Below are 22,910 nucleotides of genomic sequence, written 5' to 3'. Positions count from 1 at the left end.
TTCACGATTTTTGTGGCTGTGAGAAGGTGGATGAGGAGTCCAAAGAAGTCTTCAGCAACTTAGTGACCCTCAGCGAGAAGTTGGAGCTAGATCTCCAAGAGGATGACTTCACTGAACTCCTTGCTGTGCAACATGAGGAGCTTACTAATGAGGACCTGATGGAACTGGAGGCCCAGAAAAAGGACAAAGAGAGACAAGAGGAAGAATTAACGGAAGAACCGAAGATTCACGATGCAGGAAATGGCAAGGGGATTTTCTGTTATTTGAGGAGGCACTGTTAGTTTTTGAGGCACAGGACCCGAACGTAGAACAGTACACGAAGCTTGCAGCAGCCATTCAGAATGCAATCATGTGCTACTGTGTCATCTATGATGAGAAAAAAAGAGCTAGTACCCAGACATCACTGGGTTGTCTTTTCAAGAGGGTAGATAGAATTGAATCCAGCAAGGAACCAGAATCTGTGCCATCGACGTCAGGTGTGAGTGATGTTGCAGCTTGCCCTCCATCTCCTATTGCTGATAATCCTTCAGCTCTACCATCTCCTACCTCCTCTCCCTCCTCCAGTCAGTAACTCTTCTTGCCTGTTCACTTGATGCCAGCCCCTGGATGCCAGCTCTTGTACTGTACTACTGTACTTTTCAAGGTACTGTACTGTAAGAGTCAAAATGTTTTCTTTCTTGTGTTTTTTTTTATGTATTGTTTGTGTGAAAAGTATTATAAACCTGTTCCAGTACTATATAGCCAATTGTGTCAGTTGGGGACCTAGGCTAACTTTGTTGGACTTAACGAACAAACTAAACTTATGAACGCGCTCTTGGAATGGAACTTGTTATACGTATGTAGGGGACTTACTGTAGTATGAAAGTTGTCTTAAATCCTATCCAAGAGGGCCATGTGGAGGTGAGGGGACCACAGCAGAAAGAAGGCAGAAATGTACCGTGACATGTCTAGGGAGGAGGGACTGGACTAAGTGCCTATTCATAGGAGATACATTTGCCTGTATCAAGAGAAGTGAAGGTGAGATAGATAATCCCAGGATTACTGGAGGTGGGGTGGTAGGGTGCTTCTAAAATGGTTCCCAATAATCCTCACTTCCTGGTATTCATGGCCTTGTGTAATCCCCTCTTCTTGAGTGTGGGCTAGATCTAGTTATCTACTTCTAATGAATGGAATATGGCAAAAGTGATGGGATGTCACTTCCAAGACTGCGTTAAAAAAGGCTGTCACTTCCAGCTTGCAGACACTTGCCCTCTTGATTGCTTGCTCTAAGGAAACTTGCTGCCATATCATGAGTTGCTCTGTGGAGAAGCCCATGTGGCAAGGAACCCAGGGATGGCTCTGGCCAACAGCTCATGAAGAAATAAGGCCTTTAAAGTCAATAACTCATGAGGAACTGAATCCTGACAACAACTCCTGCAGTGAGCTTGGAAGCAAATCCATTCCCTAGTCAAGCCGTAAGATGACTATGACAGACACAGAGGCAGAAGGTCCAGGTAAGCCACGCCTAGATTCCTGATCCACAGAAATTGTGAAATAATAAATGTTTATTGTTTTAAGCCAGTAAATTTTGGAGTAATCTGTTATGTAGCAAAAGGTAAAACAGGGTAGCTCTAAAGAAAGTACAAAAGAATTCATGAGCAAAAGAATCAGCTCTAAACAGCTGCCCAGTCCAGACAGCATCAACGCCAGCTCACAACAGCTATTAGTCTAATAAGAACTTTCCTGCTACCTTCTACCCATTTCAATCCTAGAGGGCTGAAGAATGTTGGATGAGCAGTCAATACATTAAGTAAGGTCAAAAAAATTAGTTGACTCCCCCCCTCTTAATACAGTAGGCCAACCTTTGGTAGGGAGAAATTTTGGCTTTAAATAAAGTTTGAAGTTTTAAATAATTATACAGAATTGACCATATTCATTATTGAACTTAGTCTGCTTTTGTACTAGAACTGCTTTGAGGACTTCTCATTAGCAGAGAGTGATCAGAAAAGTTATAGGACTTCATCCAAAGGGACTGGAGCAATGTTAGCATCACAAAATGGGTCTGAACAGAGTAGAGGCAAAACAAAGCTTCAAAAAAGCAACATGAGGAAAGAAAGAAGTCAGAGCAGCTAAATCATAGAGAGAAACAGCAAAGGTGGGGGCAGGTCAAGATGAATACTAAGTGATGCATGAAGACAAGGCAAGAGAAAATCAGCTAGGCTAGAATCCAACATTTTGTAAATGGTAGTTTCCAAACCCAGAGGTCTTCACAGTGCTCTGAGAAGTTTGCATTATTAATGACAGTCATGGTATCTGTTTCAATTTCAATTTAAAAATCAATAAATACAATAATTTAAATACTTTCTTTCTAAAACTGAACAGTATGAGAGCCTCTTCGTATCTACTGAGCAAGTATGTGTAGCAATAGTAGGTAAGTGTGTTCACGACTGAAATATTCAGTTAGGTTTATCACTTAACTGAACACAGCTAGCTGCTTCTGGATTTGACCATTAATCTGTTCTAATTTTTATTCTTTGTCTCATATTATTTAGCTTATATCCAAAACAAACTGTTTGTTAAGACTGCAAAAGAAATATGGATGTTGAAACAGAAGTTAGTGAAAAGCACAAAATGATAATAATCTTGTAACATTTTTTCAAAATTATCTTTATTCTATCTGAAAATTGAATTTATCTGATCAATATCAAGATTCTCCATCTGAACCAGTATTGAAAGGAGAAAAAAATGATGACAAGTATATCCCAATTTAGCATTTTATTTAAAAAAATTAATTATACTTTAGATTATCATTTTGGTGACTATCTTTTCATGTCTTTTATATACATGCACATATATTTTACATAAATGGGATATGTTACAGAAGCTGTTTTATCATGGAGATCCTTTTTCTTTTAAATAGAGACGTGTGTGTGTGTGTGCATGTACGTATTGAGTGGTAGGTGAGTGGAGGTTTACCTCTACAACCTCTCTCAGACCTACTTATCCCAAGGTAATGATTACAGTTGGAACCTTCAAAGTCATGGTTCCTCATCTGCTGATTCGACCAACCGTGGAATGAAAATTATTTGAGAAAAAAAATTCCAGAAAATTCCAAAAAAGCAAAACTTGAATTTGCCAAGTGCTGGTAACTATACAGCATTTACATTGTATTAGGTATTATAAGTAAGCTAGAGATGATATAAAGTATATGGGAGGATGTATGTAGGTTACATATAAAGGACTTGGGTGTCTGCAGATTTTGGTATATGCAGAGGTACTGGAAACAATCCTCCTGAGAATATCGAGACATGATTATTCATAGCAAAGTATGCTTTTCTCCATGTTCATAGACAAATATTTTATACACAGGCAGAAGTGTTTTTTTTGTGGGGGGGGGGCGACTACGGTGTTTCTCACACACACATGCACACAAAATGAATCACATTTTATCAAATTCTCTGCATTATTAAAAGTCCTTGAAGTCAACTGGCATAGATTTAACTCATTTATTTTTAATGACTGCATAATAATCCAGTGATTGGATAACCTATAATTTACCCAACTTTTTCCTGAGGAATGTTAAATAAGGAATTTACCTTATTTTTAGTGTTTTTGCCCTTAAAAAAGGCTACAGTAAACATACTTAGATTTTTATGCACTGGTGCTTCTATTTCCATGAGATACGATTTCCAGGAGTGAGACTGTTGGATCATATATTAGAGGTATTTTTCATTTTAATAGATATTGCCAGACTGCTTTCAAAAAAGGTTATAATAATTCACTTTTCCACCAAGATATGAAAATGACCTCCCTTCCAATCTTTGACAGCATTAGGCATTACTGCTCTTTTAAATTTGCATTTCCCTGATTAATGGTGAGGTTAAGCATCTTTTCATAGGTTTATTGGCTATTAGGATTTGCCCTTCAGTGAATTGCCTATTCATATCATTTTTGCATTTCTCTATAGGCTTCTGTCTTTTTACCATTCATCTGTAATATATTAACCTGATATCTATACTCTCCATTGCAAATATATTTCTCTATTATATAATATGTCCATTGAAACATTTTCTTCTCTTGAGTTCCAGGATACTACACTCTCCTGATTTTTTTTTTTTCCTTTCTCACCATCCACTTCTTTTCAGTCTTCTTTTCACAGCTCCTCTTCTCTACACAGACTTACTCCCCTGGTGATTTCATCCAATTCCATGGTTCTGAATGCCATCTATACACTGATGAGTCTCATATTTCTACCCCCAAAATCCAGACCTCCCTTTTGAGCGTCAGACTCACCTACCTCAGTGTCTCATAGGCATTTCAACTCTTAATCTTATGGCCTAACCCATTTATCTTTCAGTATTCTCTAATGTGAGTAAATGACATCACTGTCCAACCAGCTGCTCATATTCGAAACCTGGAAGTCATTATTGATTTACTTCTCTCCCATACAGATATGTCTCAATAACACTAATTCCTTTCAATTATACCCCCTCAAATATATCACCAAACTAACCATTTCTTTCTACATCCACTTCTGTCCGCTCTGGTCTACTCTACCATCATCTAATGCCTAAACTTCTACAAAAGGCTCCTAACTGGGCCCTTTGCATCCACCTCCCTAGCCCCTACCTCTGCCCCCAACAATCAATTCTTCAGATCCTAAACATAAGTCAGATCATGTCATTCTGCTCGAAACACTCCAGTGACTTGCCATATTTTTAAAAATTCTAAACTCATTGCTAAAGCTGTAAGACCCATGATAGGAATTTTGTCTACCTCCTCGAACTCATCTCCCGCCCTTCTGCCCCTAGCCCTAGCTCATTCTGTATTAGTCTCATTTGCCTTCTTGCTCTTCCTTGAATATGCCAAGCTCATTCCAACTTTTACCCCAGAGCTGTACAACTCCTTCCTCTCGAACATTGACTCTGCTCAAATGTCACATTTTCAGAAAACCCTTCCTTGATTGTGCAGAAACACACACCCACACAGCATCACATCATATGCTATCCTCTTTGCCTGCTTCATCTTTTTCCATATCTCTTATGGTTACATTAAATTACAGATTGCTTTGCTTGCTTGCTTAGTCATCTATCCCACTCTAAACTAAAACATAAGCTTTATGAGGACAGAAAACATGTCCATTCTCGTTCACTACTAAATCCCTAGCACCCAAAACAGTGCCTGGCACATAGCAGGAATTCAGTGTAATTTTTTTTTTTTCAAGAATGACTAAATGTTGCTTTATTATTTTTTGACACCGATCATTGCAAAGCTAGCCTAATTACATTGAAAGGAACCAATATATAGCTGTAGTTCATTCGTTTTTAATGTTTAATATTTTTACATCAATATACCACCATTTAATTTTCCATTCTCTGTCAAGGACATTTGGGTTACTTCCAAGTTTTTTTGCTATTATGAATCATGTTGGTGTGAATATTCTTGTACACATCTTCTAGTACACACATGTGAGTTTCTCTAGGATTACAGATGTTGAGTCAGAAAGTATGCAAAATTCAACTTCATAACATAAAGCTAATTTGTTTTCCAAAGTGGTTGACCAATTTATACTCCTTCAGTGGTGTACAAGAATTCCTCTTGCTGGACTTCTCTGGTGGTGCAGTGGTTAAGAATCCTCCTGCCAATGCAGGGGACACGGGTTCGAGCCCTGGCCCGGGAAGATCCCATATGCTGCAGAGCAACTAAGCCCGCGAGCCACAACTACTGAAGCCTGCGTGCCTAGAGCCCCTGCTCCGCAACAAGAGAAGCCACCACAACTAGAGAAAGCCCGTGGGCAGCAACGAAGACCCAATGCAGCCAAAAATAAATAAATAAAAATTTTAAAAAATTAATAAAAGAATTCCTATTGGGATAAACAACAAGGTCCTACTGTATAGCACAGGGAACTATATCCCATCTCCTGGGATAAACAATAATGGAAAAGAATTTTAAAGAAGAATGTCTGTATGTGTATAACTGAGTCACTCTGCTGCACAGCAGAGATCGGCACAGCATTGTAAACTATACTTCAATTAAAAAAAAGAAAAAAAATACTCAAATAAAAAATCACGGAGTCTAATAAAACACAGATAATGGCCAAAAATAAATTCCTGTTGATCCACATCCTCTCCAACATATGATATTGGAAAATCTCTTAATTTTTGGCAATCTCATTATGATCTTAAGTTGCATTTCCCTAACTACTAATAAGGTTGAGCATCTTTAACTATATGTATAGGCCTTATGTAATTCTTCTATGAAATGGCTGTTCATGTCTTTTTGCCTATTTTACTATCCAGCTATTTGTCTTTTTCTTATTGATTCATTCTGTATACTAAAGCTTTGCTGGTTCTGTATGTAGCAACTTCCTCCAGGTTGTGGCTTATATTTTCAAGTTCATTAAAGGATTTTTTAATTCAACAGAAGCACTTGATTTTAACGTACTAAAATTTATCAATTTTTCCTTCCATGGCTAGTTTTTTTCTGTGTTGTCATAGAAAATTCTTCCCTACTCCAGGGATATAATATATTCTCCCCATATGCTTTAAAAGCTTTTTACACTTTCATCTATGTAGAAATGATCTTTGCATATAGTATGAAATAGGGATCCATCTTCATATGGATACTATATAATTAACTCATATGGATAACTAATCATCCTAGCATTGTTTAAAAATACTCTCTCCATATCCCCCCTCCCCTACCTGCAATGCCACCCTTGTCACATAGCATGGTTCCATATATCTGTGGACCAGTTTCTGGGTAACCATTCTGTTCTACTGGTCAGTACAACTCTCCCTGAGCCAAACACTGTCTTAATTTACTATTAACTACTATTTGAACAATTCTACATTTTGATATCTGATAGGACAAGTCCCACCATCTTGTTCTTACTGTTCAGAAATGTCTTGTCTTGGTTATCTACCCTTCCATGTATATTTTAAAGGACAACAAAACAAAACCATAATTTAAAAACAAACACTCATTTACAACAGCAACAAAAAGTATAAGATACCTAAGAATGTACAGAGACTTATAAAACAATTTAAAAGCATTTAAGAAAGCCCACATAAATGAAGAAATAGACCACATTCATGTATTAGAAACCTAAATAAGATGTTAATTTTTCCATATTAATCCATAAATATAATTCAAATTCAATCAAAATCCCAACATAGTTTATTGTGAATCTTGACAAGCTAATATACTGTTTTTAACCCTCACTCCTTGATTGGAAGCATAAAGAATTATAAATTTAGTATAAGATATAAAACTTTAACCAAAATATGTATTAGAATCTAAAATGTGATCAGCCTTATCTATTTCCAATGATAGGTCTTTCTTAATCGAAGTCTAGACATTTTCCTTTATTATACTTCAGATAATTAATTTTGAAATATCTGTCCTGTCTTCTAGAGTTCATGTTGTTAGCAAGCTGACTCTCTCTCTGAAATATACTTGTTGTGTATCATCTCTTCCCTTATATTTGTCTCCAAACACTTCTTTTGCTTTCTAGATATGTTCTTCAAAGTCTGTCTTCTATTTGACTAATTTATTGATTCTGCTTGTTACCTGAGGTGTTTACATACTCTTTACTCTGGCTATTCTTATTTAATAGAGTCATTGTTCACAACCTAATGTTCTTTACTGAAAAAAAAAAAAAAAATTAAAGAACACAGACGTGTTACAGTACCATAAAGAAAGGCTTTGGACAATCATAAGGCATAGCATAAAAGGACTTTAAAAAAGCCAGCGAGAAAGGGAAGAAACACCATAAAGGTTGGAAAAAGCAAATACTCTTTGCATACTTTCAAATTTAGTATAGAAGCAATTATCCTGAATGGCTCTGAAAACAAGGGACCTATGCCCTAGACTGCTGATATCAAACAAAAGGCAAAATCACAGAAGCAAAGTACAAGTATGATAATCCATGAAGTGCCTCAGAAAGTTAACCTATAGCAGCATTAATAATATTCTAAGGATTTAGAACCATCTCCTAAATGTATCCAATTGTAATTTATCTCTTTTTAAGGATAAAGATGTGAAATTAGTTTTGTCTTTCTGCCAAAAGCACCAATCTACCAAAAAATAAATAAAAAAAGCAAAAAACAAACCCCCCAAAAATGTAATGACTGTGTTCCTGACAGGGTTGCTAAACAAATATTTAATAATAGAAAGTAGACAGTAGGAAGAAAACACCAAAAATTCCACAGGATAATTTTCTCAGAGATTCTTTCCTTCAGTTTATGTCTCAGGGATGAAATTCATCACTTGTAAATTAGAATAATTCTACACATAAAACAAAATTAAAGCATATAATAGTCTTAAACTATGCCTGTTTTTGACAAATAAAGGTGGTAGCTGAGCCAAACCATCTTGACTGCCTCATCTATGCAAAAGCTCATTTAAACATTTAAATAATCACTCACAGGCATTTTCTGAACACTGTATCTCATTTTCCTTGTTCTCAATTATACCCAACTGCCTCATATAAGGCTAGGCCTGGGCAAACTTGTGCTTTGTCTTCATTCTTACCTTTTCATCTTTCTGATAAGATCACAATGACCCCAGGACCTCATATTTCACTGCTCTTGCTTTCCCCACGTATGCTGCATATGGATGTCCATAAAAACTCACTGTCCCAGGAATATCTGTTCAGAGTCCTGTTCTTTGCTTATTTTAAAATAAATTACAGGGACTTCCCTGGCGGTCCATTTATTAAGACTTTGCCTTCCAATGCAGGGGGTGTGGGTTCGACCCCTGGTCTGGGAGCTAAGATCCCACAAGCCTCATGGCTAAAAAACCAAAACACAGAACAGAAGCAATACTGCAACAAATTCAATAAAGACTTAAAAATAAATAAATAAATAAACAAATAACAACAAGCACAATGATCAACAGAGTGAAAAGGGAGTCCACATAGTGGGAAAAATATTTGCAAATCATGTATCTAATAAGGAGTTAGTAATATTTAGAATATATAAAGAACTCTTACAACTCAATAACAAACCCCGCCAAATAACCCAATTAAAAAATGGGCAAAGGACTTGAAGATATACTTCTCCAAAGATATACAAATGGCCAATAAAGCACATGAAAACATTCTCAACATGGATAATCATTAAGGAAACGCAAATCAAAGCCACAATGAGATATCACTTCATACCCATTAAAATGGCTACTTTCAAAAAAAAAAAACCCAAAAAACAAAAAACAAAAACCCCAGAAAATATAAAGTGTTGGCAAAGATATGGAGAAACTGGAACCCTTGTGCGCTGCTGGTGGGAATGTAAAATGGTGCAGTCCCTATGGAAAACAGTACGGTATTTCCTAAAAAAAATTAAAAATAGGATTATCATATGACCCAGCAATTCTACTTCTGAGTATATACCCAAAAGAATTAAAGGCAGGGTATCGAAGAGATATGTGTACCCACACGTTTATAGCAGCATTATTCACAATAGCTAAAAGGTGGAAGCATTCCAGGTTTTCATCAACGAATGAATGAAGAAACAAAATGTGGGATATACACGCAGTAAAATATTATTCGGCCTCAAGAAGGAAGAAATTCTAATACATGCTACCACGTGGATGAACTTTGAGGACATTATGCTAAGTGAAATACTCCGGTCACAAAAAAGACATGTACTGTATGATTCCACTTATATGAGGTACACAGAGAAGTCAAATTCATAGAGACAGAAAGTAAAATGGTGGCTGACAAGGTTTAGGGGTAGAGGAGAACGGGGAGTTACTGTTTAATGGGTACAGAGTTTCAGTTTTGCAATATGAAAAAGTTCTGAAGATGGATGATGGTGATGGTTACACAACAATGTGAATGTACTTAATACCACTGAATTGTCCACTTAAAAATAGTAAATTTTATGTTATGTATATTTTAACACAATTAAAAAGAAAAAATTACAATTAGCACATAAATATCTCATCCTAAGACTGGTCTTAAACCCTTTTCTTACCTGAGCCTTAAATTTTCTAAATTAAATAAGGGTTTCTGTCTAACTGTCAAAATGGTTAGAGTGAATTCCGTATTTTCTTTCACTTCTCGCTCTCATCCTACGCAGGTGAGTAAAGAGGGCAATGGATTGTACTGCAGTTCTTCCTACTAACTTGCTCTGTAATTCTGAGAAAGTCACTTGGTCAAGAAGTTTAATGCATTTTAGTTTTCTCATCCCTCTCCTCAAAGTAACAACACTGGAAGTCATCTTAAATCTTATGTCTCAGAAGGTACTATCACTAAACTTTTCATTAACGACTTCAAAACTGACTGCAGGGAGGCAGGAAGCAATAGCACAAAATGTAAAGGAAGGTCCATTCAAGATGCAGTGTTCTCTCTCTATAACAGTTAAATTGTGTAAGTCCTATTACAAATAATAGGACAATAAATAGTTCTAAAAACTGCATTTCAATGTCCTATAACCACAAAAGGGCTGAAACCCAGCCTTTTAGTAAGGAAATGCCAATAAAAAATGTCTCTATTCTCTTTTTCATGTTCCTTCTGGGTTGGTCAGTTTTATTACTTGTACATTTAGTCTAGCTGCCTTGTTGATAGGAAAATCTTCTCATCACTTTCTGCACACATCTCACTTTTATTCTTTTCCTTTATGCATCTATGGTTCTCTTCCTTAACCTATCTCAAGCTTTTTCAAGGTAAGGTCATGTCTCATTCATTTTTGTAATGCTAAGTCTATCAAGTCTATCATGGAGACTAACCCAGAGTATACACTCAATGAACACTTAATGGGAATATGATGATGGAACACTAGTGTTACACAATTCACACAGCCCCGCCTTCACAAGGAAATAACTGGAAATTAAAAAGATGAAAGTTTCAATGACAGAAATTAAGAATGTTACACAACAAACTGTTTAAAACCAGGAAGCATTTCTGCTAACCAAAAAAGTAGATAAAATCTTGAGGAAGTCTGTTAACAAAGAGTGGAATAGGGGAAAATCTCCCAGGGGTGGTCAAAAAACATTAAGCTACATATATACTGTTTATACAATTTACATCTTAAAACAGGAAAGAAAAGTTATGAGTGAAAGGTTGGATAAAGACACAACAGCCAAATGTATACAAAAATAAAAGCAGGTTACAAGTTACAAGTACCATAACTTACAAGCTAAAAAAGTATGAAATGGTAGAGTGGATCGTTATATATGTATTTTTTGTAATTTCCCCAGTTTATCTGAAAACAATCTTTTCTGACATATATTCATAGGAATTTTAGATCAGTCATCTCCAAGTGCACAGAAATTACCAATATTTGCCTATAAACTAAGCACTGATAAAAGAATACTTAACATATCAATATTTAAGCATTCCAATATAAAAGGACTTTTCCCAACTTATTATTTTTTTCCCACCTAAGCTGATCTATATTTGACATTCAGGTTAATTACATGCATGTAAAAGCAGGCACAGTCCTCAAACTAACCTAAGGTAAACCAGCACACAAGTGTCCTTATTCCCGGACATAATTACATTTCCAGAGGCAAAGTGGTTCAAATGGGAACAAATAAGCTAACTTCCTTATGAAATAAACTAAACAGACACAAACTAAGGAGTGAAGGTGCTAAAGATTAATCCCACAAATCTTCCTCCTTCCTGTCCTGTAAATGCACAAGTGTGCACTGTGAGCATGTATGAACACTTCTCACCAACATCACTGGACACCAGGCCCTGGCATCAAGAGGTAGTGCAAGGCAGGGGGCCCCATCCACACAGAGGGAAGACGTAGTGCAGATTCTGGGAAGTGCCGATGGGATCAGATGCTGATGGGCCTTACAGTGATGTTTTACTTCATTATGTTCTATTTTGTTGCTCTACTATTTTGTTTGTTCCACTATTTTTGTAACTGCGGTGAAGTGGGAGGTTCAACTAGTCTAAGAACATTTACCCCATAAACTGTCTGAATCAAAATTTTTATTTATTCTTCCGCCAAACACAACTGATTTCCATCTACAATTTTTTTTAATTTAATTTTTATTTTATATTGGAGTATAGTTGATTTACAATATTGTGTTAGTTTCAGGTGTACAGCAAAGTTATTCAGTTATACATATATCCATTCTTTTTCAGATTCTTTTCCCGTACAGGTTATTACAGGATATGGAGTAGAGTTCCCTGTGCTATGCAGTAGGTCCTTGTTGATTACCTATTTTATATATAGCCGTGTGTATATGTTAATCCCAAACTCCTAATTTATCTCTCCTGCCCACCTTTCCCCTTTGCAGAGCACAGAATCTTAAAAGGGAAAGTTCAGGGTAGGCTTCTTGGAGGAGGTGCCATTCTTTCTAAGGATAGTAGAACCTCCTGGGGTGGCAGGAGGGAGCAGTGTGTCAAAGTTTGAGAAATATAAGAAAATATGGCAAAACTAAGGTACACGAGTGGAACTCCGGGTTTGGGAAAGAAATGAGAGTTGATACTGGAAACCTAGTGGGGACAAACAGAAAGGGGCCTTGTTACAATTATTTTTTAAAGTAAGAAACAGTGAGTCAACTGAAGAAAGGGCTGTGGCCTTGGCTAGGGAATGGTGACACTATGTCACTCGACTGAGAATGCGGGCCTATGGGGACGAGCCTGGGCCGCAGCAGGACTGGAACCGGGTCAGTGAACCTTCTCCAGCAAGGCTCTGCAGCACCGCACACACTGGTGGTAGACGGTCTCAAAGTCAGCGTCATTAACATAATAAGGATCTTCAATAATGAGTTGTTCCTGTGGATCCTAGCTCCCAAGTGTTCAATTTTCGCTCTGCAGTTTTCAACTTGATTACTTTTCCTATTCACATCTCTCAGGTTGCTTTCATCCATACATAGTATATAATCAAAAGTGGCAAAGACTTCTTTGGTAACTTGCCAGGCAACGTGACTCATGGGGATAACCATGCTTCTTCATGCAAGCCTGCCCCCGATAATCAGGAGGGTTTCCTAGTTCATACGTGGACACTGCTGCACTGTCTATCCTCCAAGTATCTGAAATGTTTTGATCAGTTACAAGTTTCCTGAAAACTGTTTCTGCGATGGGTGATCGACAGATGTTACCCAGACACACGAACAGCACTGACTTGGTCACCCGTATGGCCATCTTCCCGCGCGCATAGAGGCGCCCACTTGGATCATTATATTCTGACAAAAGGTACACTACCCTGGAGTTATAAGTCCTAAACACTTATGTGCCAAGTTAAGCCCTGAAATAGTCAAAAATATTGTGAGAGATATGTAGAAATATAATAGATATGGTAGCTATACTTCTGCATCTCTAAATATTGAGTGCTACAGAAGCCTTCTTTTTAGGAATACAAAGAACACTTTAAAAAAGTTGATCACAGGGACTTCCCTCGTGGTCCAGCGGTTAAGACTCTGCATTCCCAATGCAGGGGGCCTGGGTTCAATCCCTGGTCAGGGAACTAAATCCTGCACGCTGCAACTAAGACCCGGTGCAGCCAAATAAGTAAATAAATAAATATTTTTTAAAAAGTTGATCACATATTAAAAGAAAACTCAAATTAAAAAATAGTTTAAAAGACTACATACTCTGATAACAAGGTAATCATGCTAAAAAAACAAATTTAAACATTGTATAAAAACGTTTAACCAATGATAATTTCTAAAATTATCTCCTAAACATCTCTTAAGCCAAAAAAGAAAAGAAAATCACAATTAAAATCTATGTTGAAAATGATTATAAAACACCAATTACCCAAATCTACATGTTGAAGCCAAATCTGACCTTAAGAAAACTAGCTTTAAAAATTTTCATTTTCAAAAAAAATTTCAAAGAATTTCATGACTTTTGAAATAAAGAAAAGAAAGGTAGTGAAGATGAAATCAGAAATTTATGATGTAGGGGGAAAAAAATAGGAGAACTGATTAACCAAAAAAAAGGGAGAAATAAAAACCAAGAGCTAGAGTTTTGGTGAAAAAAATGACAATAAAGCTGACACATCTTTGGCAAATCTAAATACAAAAATTTTTTTTAAATATATAAAATTAGTAATGAGATGTAACTACAGTGACTGAGACTAAAAATTATAATAGAATGATATATATATATATAAAACTCTACACTAGAAGGTTTACTATATCTATGAAATAGACACTTTTCTAGGAAAATAAAAATGGTAGAATTGACTCAAGAAGAGTAGAACATGTGAATAAACCAATAACCATGAAATTGATTTAAAAGATGCCCGAAAAAACCCTCAAAAAGTTTCCAGGCCTGAAGTGGTTTTAAGGTCTTTCAAGTCTTGGAAGTAGACTTGCTTGCTTGCTAAATATAAATTATTTTAGGGACTTCCCTGGTGGCGCAGTGGTTAAGAATCCGCCTGCCAACGCAGGGGACACGGGTTCGAACCCTGGTCCGGAAAGATCCCACATGCCACAGAGCAGCTAAGCCCGTGCTCCACAACTACTGAGCCTGCATGCTGCAACTACTGAAGCCTGTGTGCCTAGAGCCCGTGCTCTGCAACAAGAGAAGCCACTGCAATGAGAAGCCAGCACACTGCGACAAAGAGTAGCCCCCGCTCGCTGCAACTAGAGAAAGCCCGCATGCAGCAATGAGGACCCAATGCAGCCAAAAATAAACAAAAATAATTTTTTAAAAAATTGAAATTATTTTAGGGCATCTAAAAATTGGAAAGCTTACCACACATTTTACCAAATCAGCAAAGTTGTGAAAGAAATCAGACAAAAGACTTACTACAACAGACAGAACTGAAAGGAGAATAGACAATTCAACAATAATGGATGGAGACTTCAATACCTCACTCTAAATAACGGATAGAACAACTAAACTAGACAGAAGATCAAAAAGGAAACAGAAGACACTATAAACTAACTAGACCTAACAGACATCTATAGAACACTTCACTAAATAGCAGCAGAATACGCATTCTTCTCAAGTTTACATGGAATATTCTCCAGAATAGAACATACGTTAGGTCATAAAACATGCTTCAATGAATTTAAAAGGACTGAAGTCATACAAAGTATGTTCTCTGACCACAAGGTAATGAAATTAGACATCACTAATAAAAGGAAATTTGGGAAATTCACAAATACATAGAAATTAGACAGCACGCTACTAAACAATTGGCAAAGGAGAAATCACAAGGAAAATTAAAATTACTTGTAGATGAATGAAAACATAAACATAATATACCAAAACTTATGGGATGCAGTGAAAGCAATGCTTAGAGAGAAATTTATAGCTATGTACACTTATATTAAAAAGGAAGATCACACATCAATAACCTAACCTTCTACCTTCAGAAACTGGAAAAAGAATAGCACACCAACTTAAAGCAAATAAAAGGAAGAAAAAAATAAAGATTAGAGTGGAAATAAGTAAAATAGATAATAGAAAAATACAGGAAATCAATGAAACCAAAAGTTAGTTCTTTGAAAAGATCAATAAAATTGACAAATCTTAGGCTAAAATGACCAAGAAAAAAGAGAGAGGATTCAAATTACTAAAATCAGGAACGAAAAGAGAACATTACTACTGACCTTACAGAAATAAAAATGACTATCAGGGAATAGTATGGATAACTGTATGGCAACAAATTAGATAACCTAGATAAAATGAACAAATTCCTAGAAAGGCACAAACTATTGAAACCCACTGAAGAAGAAATAGAAAATGTGAGTAGAGCTATAATAAGAGATTGAATTATAAAAAAATACCATAAGTAATAAAAAAAAAAACTACCACAAAGAATCTAAAAAAGGGCAACTCATAGAAACAAGAGTAGAATGATGGTTGCCAGGGACTGGAGGGTAGGGGAAATTGGGAGATGTTGGTCAAAGGATACAAACTTCCAGTTATAAGATGAATAAGTTTTGGGGATCTAACATACAGCATGGTGATTATAGTTAACAATACTGTATAGACTTGAAAGTTGCTGAGAGTAAATCTTAAAAGTTCTCACTACAAAAGAAATGGTAATTATGTGAGGTGACTGAAGTGCTAACTAACCCTACTAGGGTAATCACTTTATAATGTGTAAGTGTATCAAATCAACACGTTGTACACCTTAAATTTACACAATACTTTGTCAGTTAAATCTCAATAAAGCTGTTTAAAATTAAAAAAACACCCACAAAGAAAAGCTCAGGTCCAGATAGCTTCATTGGTGAATCCTACCAAACATTTAAAGAATTAATACAAATCCTTCACAAACTCTTTCAAAAAACAGAAGAGGAGGGAACACTCCCCAACTCATTTTTTGAGGCCTTTATTACTCTGATACCAGGATCCCAGAAATAGACATCACACGAAAACAGAACTATAGATCAATATTACTTACGACCATAGATGCAAAAATCTATGACAAAAATACAGATCTCCCTCAACTTATGATGGAGTTACATCCCAATAAACCCATCATAAACTGAAATTATCATTAAGACAGAAATGCATTTAATACACCTAACATACCGAATATCATAGCTTAGCCTAGCCTAGCCTACCTTAAATGTGCTCAGAACACTTACATTAACCTACAGTTGGGCAAAACAATCTAACACAAAGCCTATTTTATAATAAAATGTTGAGCATCTCATGTAATTTATGGAATGCCATTCTGAAAGTGAAATACAGAATGGTTGTATGGATAGAGAATGGTTCTAAGTGTATTGGCTGTTTACCCTAGTGACAGTGTGGCTGACTGGGAGCTACGGCTCACTGCCACTGCCCAGCATCAGGAGAAAGTATCTTACTGCATATCGCTAGCCTGGGAAAAGATCAAAATTCAAAACTTGAAGTGTGGTTTCTACTGAATGTGTATCACTTTTGTACCGTCATGAAGTCGAAAAATTATAAGTTCAACCATCATGTGTCAGGGATTCTATTTCTTATTAGCAAACAGAATCCAGCAATGTATAAAAAGAATTATGCACCATGACCAAGAAGTTTTATTCCAAGAATGTGAGATTGGTTTAACACACAAAAATCAATCAATATAATACATCATATTAATAGAACAAAAGACAAAACATCACACGGTTATCTCAATAGATGTGGGAAAAGCATCTGACAAAATCCAACATCCTTCCATGATAAAAACATTCAACAAACTAGGAATAGAAGGAAACACCCTCAACCTGATAAAGGGCATCTCTGAAAAACCCACAGCTAACGTCATACTTAACTGTGGAAGTCTAAAATTTCCTGCATAAGATAAGGAACAAGACAAGGATGTCCACTTTGACCACTTCTATTCAACATTGTACTGGAGGTTCTAGTCAAGGTCATTAGGCTATATGGAATGTAAAATGGTATAACAGCTTTGGAAAAGAGCCTGGGAATTTCTCAAAGGGTTAAACAAAGAGTTACCGTATGACCCAGCAATTCCATTCCTAAGTATATACCCAAGAGATTGAAAACATTAAATCCACATAAAAAATTGTACACACATGTTCATTGCAGCATTATTTATAACAGCCCAAAGTGGAAATGACCCAAATACCCATCAACTGATGAACAGATAAACAAAATGTGGAGTACCTATGGAATGTTATTCAGACATTACAAGGAATAAACTACTAGGACTTCCCTGGTGGCACAGTGGTTGGGCCTTCGTGCTCCCAATGCAGGGGGACTGGGTTTGATCTCTCATCAGGGAACTGGATCCTACATGCATGCCGCAACTAAGAATTTGCATGCTACAACTAAGGAGCTAGCGAGCGGCAACTAAGGGGCACACCTGTTGCAACTAAGACCCAGCGCAACCAAATAAATAAATGAATATTAAATAAACAATAAATAAAAGAAATAAACTACTGATACACACTACAACATGGATGAACTTTGAAAATACTATGTTAAAGAAGCCAGACATAATTGGCCATATATTCTTTTTTAAAAAATAAATAAATTTATTTATTTATGGATGGCTATGTTGGGTCTTCATTGCTGTGCGTGAGCTTTCTCTAGTTGTGGCGAGCAGGGGCTACTCTTCATTGCAGTGCGCGGGCTTCTCATTGTGGTGGCTTCTCTTGTTGTGGAGCATGGGCTCTAGGCACGCGGGCTTCAGTAACTGTGGCACGTGGGCTCAGTAGTTGTGGCATGCGGGCTCTAGAGCGCAGGCTCAGTAGTTGTAGCTCATGGGCTTAGTTGCTCCGCGGCATGTGGGATCTTCCCAGATCAGGGCTCAAATCCATGTGGTTTAGAATCCCCTGCACTGGCAGGTGGATTCTTAACCACTGCCCCACCAGGGAAGTCCAATTGGCCATATATTCTATGATACCTTCAAATGAAATACCCAGAATAAGCAAATTCTTAGAGACAAAGTAGATTAGTGATTGTCATGGATTGGGGATAAGGATGGATGATGACGGACTGCTTAATGGGTATGCGTTTCCTTTTGGGGTGATAAAAACGTTCTAGAATTAGCAATGGTTGTACAGCATTGTGAATATAATAAAAACCACTGAACTGTATAACTTAAACAGGTGAATTTTATGTTACCTAAATTATATCTCAACAAAAAAAGAAATGTATGTACAATAGTCCCCCATTATCTGCAGTATCATTTTCTGTGGTTTCAGTTACCTGTGATCAACCATGGTCCAAAAATATTTAATGGAAAATTCCAGAAATAAACAATTCATAAGTTTTAAACTGCACGCCATTCTCAGTAGTGTTATGAAATCTCAAGCCATCCTGGAGTGGGACATGAATTATCCCTTTGTCCAGCATATCCTACCTGTTAATAACTTAGTAGCTGTCTCAGTTATCAGATCAACTGTTGCAGTATTGCAGTGCTTGTGTTCAAGTAGCCTTGATTTTACTTAATGAGGGCCCCAAAGTGCAAGAGTAGCGATGCTGGCAATTTGGATATGCCAAAGAGAAGCTGTGAAGTGCTTTCATTAAGTGAAAAGGTGCAAGTTCTCGACTTAATAAGGAGAGAAAAAATACCATTTGCTGAAGTTGCTAAGATCTACTGTATGAAAGAATATTCTATCCATGAAATTGTGAAGGAAAAAGAAATTTATGCTAGTTTTGCTGTTGCACTCCAAACTGCAAAAGTTATGGCCATAGTGCATTATAAGTGTTTAGTTAAGATGGAAAAGGCATTAAATTTATACAATAAGATATTTTGAGAGAGACCACATTCACGTAACTTTTATTACAGTGTATTGATATAACTGTTTTATTTTATTATTTGTTATTTAATATTTTACCATGCCTAATTTATAAATTAAACTCTATCATGGGTACACAGGTATAGGAAAAAACGTATACATAGGGCTCAGTATTATCTGCAATTTCAGGCATCCACTGGGGGTACTGTAATGTATCCCCATGGATAAGGGGGGATTACTGTACTGAAACAAAGTAAGATGTATTCCAGGTATACAAGTACAATTTAATATTTAAAATATATAATTAATAAAAAGGCCAAAAGAGAAAACTTACAAGACTATTACAATTCGACAAAATTTAACTTTAACAAAATTTAACTTCCATTCTTGATAAGAATTCTTAGAAAAATAAGAATAAAAGAATACATCAATGGAAAACAGTATGGGGGTTCCTTAAAAAACGAAAAATAAGAGTTGCCACATGATCCTGCAATCCCATTCCTGGGCTTATATCTAGAGAAAACTATAATTCAAAAAGATACGTGCACCCCAATGTTCACTGCAGCACTATTTACAATAGCCAAAACATAGAAACAACCTAAATGCCCATTGACAGATGAATGGATAAAGAAGATGTGGTATATATACAGAATGAAGTATTACTCAGCCATAAAAAAGAATGAAATAATGCCATTTGCAGCAACATGGATGGACCTAGAGATTATCATGCTAAGTAAGTTAGAAGGAGAAAGATAAATACCATATGATATCACTTATGTGTGTAATTTAAAATATGACATATGAACTTACCCACGACACAGAAACAGACTCACAGTCCTAGAGAACAGACTTGTGGTTGCCAAGGGGGAGGGGGGCTAGGGAGGGATGGATTGGGAGTTTGGGGTTAGCAGATGCAAATTATTATACATAGAATGGATAAACAACAAGGTCCTACACAGGGAACTATATTCAATATCCTGTGATAAACCATAATGGAAAAGAATATGAAAAAGTATGTATATATAGGTATAACTGAATCACTTTGCTGTATAGTAGAAATTAACACATTATAAATCAACTATACTTCAATAAAATAAATTTAAAAAAAAGAACATATCAACATGATGTGGACCCCAGCTGTCATAAAATTTTATCATAATGTTCTGAAATGTGCACAAATATAACAGTACTACTATTATAACAATACATTATAAAACCAAGATAAATTTATACAGTATTAAGTAGGAATAAAATGACACCAAAAAATCCAAATTAATAATTTAATGTCATACTGTTTTGCTGGAATTACATCCTGTTTACAACATGAATACGCCTCAGGTTCTTTTGTGTTTAGCATTCTTACGCTGCCCTGGGCTGTATAATGAATCAAATTTCACACTATTTTTCTCTATCAGAACTACCACCAGGCCTCCATTTGCACAGCCCATCTTGACATCATTAGGTGATCAATAAGATGTTGGAGGCAAAGAATAAGGAGCATCTAGGATAATTTGAGGTCTTTGTTTTTGGGGGTGACTGGCTAAATAGTAATCTTTAAGTAAAACAGGAATACTTGGGTTGGGAGGGGTGGCTAGATTACTTTTGATGATGAATTTGTGGTACCTGAGGGACAGCTAGATGGAGCTGTCTAGTAGGTAAATGGATGTGTGGATTTGAAGTCTGGGCCTGAAACAGAAATTTAGAAGAATGGTGGCTTGAAGCCAAAGAAGAACCTGTAAAGTTATGGTTAGAGAAGCAGAAGAATCTTTCAAAAGAAACACATGAGGGAAGTCAAGGGAAGAGAATTTTTTAACAGCAGTGTTAATTTCCACAGAGGCAGCAATTAGGGTTGAAATGAATTCTATTAATTGGCAGGTGATGGTGACTTCTGGGAGAGGGGTGAGAAAGAGACAGTAAGGTCAGTTATTTAAAGAAGCTTGGCTGCCAAGGAAAGCAGAGAGAGCAGTGCCTGGAAGATAGAGATTATTCTTTCTAGTCTGAAGAGAGAAAGTCAGTGGAGGGGAAGAGGCTGATGACTTAAAGTCTATGAGAACAAAACTTTGTTTAGGTCACCTCTCTGCCCCCAGCATCTATTAGGGTGTTAGTGTTTGGGACACAGCAAACACTCAAAAATATCAATATTTGCTGAATGTTGAATGAAGAAAGGAAAAGGGTGGGGTCAAGCAAGAAGGGGAGGGTCTTAGTAAGGAGGATGGGGAAGAGGCGATGGAGAGGGAAAAAAACATTTTTTTGATCATCCGTTAAACTTCAGATTCTTTATGTTCAAAATCTTTGAAATAACCCTGAAAAGAAGGCATTATTGTCTCCATTTTACAGTCCATCAAAGCAAAGAGATCAGGTACCCAAGGTCATTCATCTGTTGAGGGATAGAGACAGTAAGCAGACATGGCTTTATCTGCACATAAAGCTCCTGCTCTTCCACTGCACTCTGAAAATGAACATATAAAATATGAAAGTAAAATAATTTGCTGAAAATAAGGGGAAAGAAGTTGAGTTGGAAGAGGGTAGTAAAAGTATCTACTAACACCTGAGGAGGATGGACAAGGAGCTGACCCAGGTCAAGTAAAAGGAGTGATGAGCAGTGTTGAGGACCTAACTGAAATTAATACTGGAGCAGCCCCAGTCTGCATGCCTTTGTGATTAAGTCTAGTTGGTCTCAGCAGGAGTTTGTAGGGTGAATGCATGAAAGTGTGCATGGGGTGAGAGCAGTTCAAGTAATCATGTAGATCTAATTTGGATAAGGAAGGAGTGAAGCCAGGAGGTAGCTGGGATACCCAGAGAAAATGGAGAGGTCAAGGGCTTATTTTTTAGAGTTTACAATATTGAATGAGAAGCAATTTTAATGGCGCAAAGGAAGGGTCTTCAATCACCATCATCTCTATTTCACTTCAACAAACTTCTCTAACCGCCCGCTCTTGCTGAGCTGCCCTACTTCTGTAATTTGCTTTTATGACAATATTAAAAACAAGGGACACATTTGTTCTGGGTTACCTGATCCCTTGTAGTTAAATAAATATTTGCCCCAGACAAGGAGCTTATTAAAAATGAACAATGGAGACCATCAAATTTCATAACTCTACAAAGGCTCTGTCCTTCACCCGCCACCCCACCTAGCACAAGATAGGGCCAGTGAACAACAGCAGTGACAAAAAGCTGAGCGGAGAACCACCAGAGTTCTTGAATACCTGACTTAACACAAAGATTAACCTAACCCTTTTGTTTCCAGATACTTCCACTTAGTATAGTGGGGCTATTTTCCAATAGAAGTGTACTTATTTTGTGTGAGTCAGTCAGCCAGATGTGAGATATAAAACTGTGCTTACTATAACTTTTCAGAAATATATCTTTTTCAGAAATTGAAGTGTCTTACTATCATCAATATTAGATTGTCTCTTCTGAGATTGCTGTTATCTAAATAGTAGCAAGGAAATCTCTTTTTGATTGGACAAAAGTGATTGTAAAGAAAATACAGAACCATTAGAAATGTGGTAGTCCCATGACTTTACATCCACCTCAGAGGGTACCACAAACCTACCCCACCTATAGGTTTTCTGGATTTAACAAAAGCCCATCAATCCCAGTCATAGATAGCCTGATACCTCCACAGTCTAGTCTCACAAACCCAAGAAAACCCCAGAACCTCAATATTATCAGCCAGGGAACACTAGAGAGTCAGTGTTTATCACTAACTAGTTAGCAAATGTATGAAGCTTATTACCCTCAACAAGCCATATTTATGAAACTATAATTAGCTTCATAGAGAAAGCTAAGAAAGTAGTAGGTATATTTGCAGTTCAAAGAAT

At 36.6% G+C, this 22,910-nt stretch overlaps 1 protein-coding gene and 1 pseudogene across 2 annotated transcripts in view; both read right to left on the bottom strand.

Moving 5' to 3' along the window:
• The window catches only part of HDGFL3 (HDGF like 3), a 73,469-nt gene that overhangs the window by 40,007 nt on the left and 10,552 nt on the right, over positions 1–22,910 (bottom strand). The gene's annotated exons all lie outside the window — the stretch shown is intronic.
• Positions 12,608–13,090, bottom strand: LOC132360309 (low molecular weight phosphotyrosine protein phosphatase-like; annotated as a pseudogene).

The sequence above is a fragment of the Balaenoptera ricei genome, chromosome 2 (assembly GCF_028023285.1).
Source record: "Balaenoptera ricei isolate mBalRic1 chromosome 2, mBalRic1.hap2, whole genome shotgun sequence".
In the NCBI taxonomy this organism is placed as follows: domain Eukaryota; kingdom Metazoa; phylum Chordata; class Mammalia; order Artiodactyla; family Balaenopteridae; genus Balaenoptera; species Balaenoptera ricei.
Note: the sequence above shows the minus strand (reverse complement) of the source record. Positions and strands in the feature narration are given on the sequence as shown.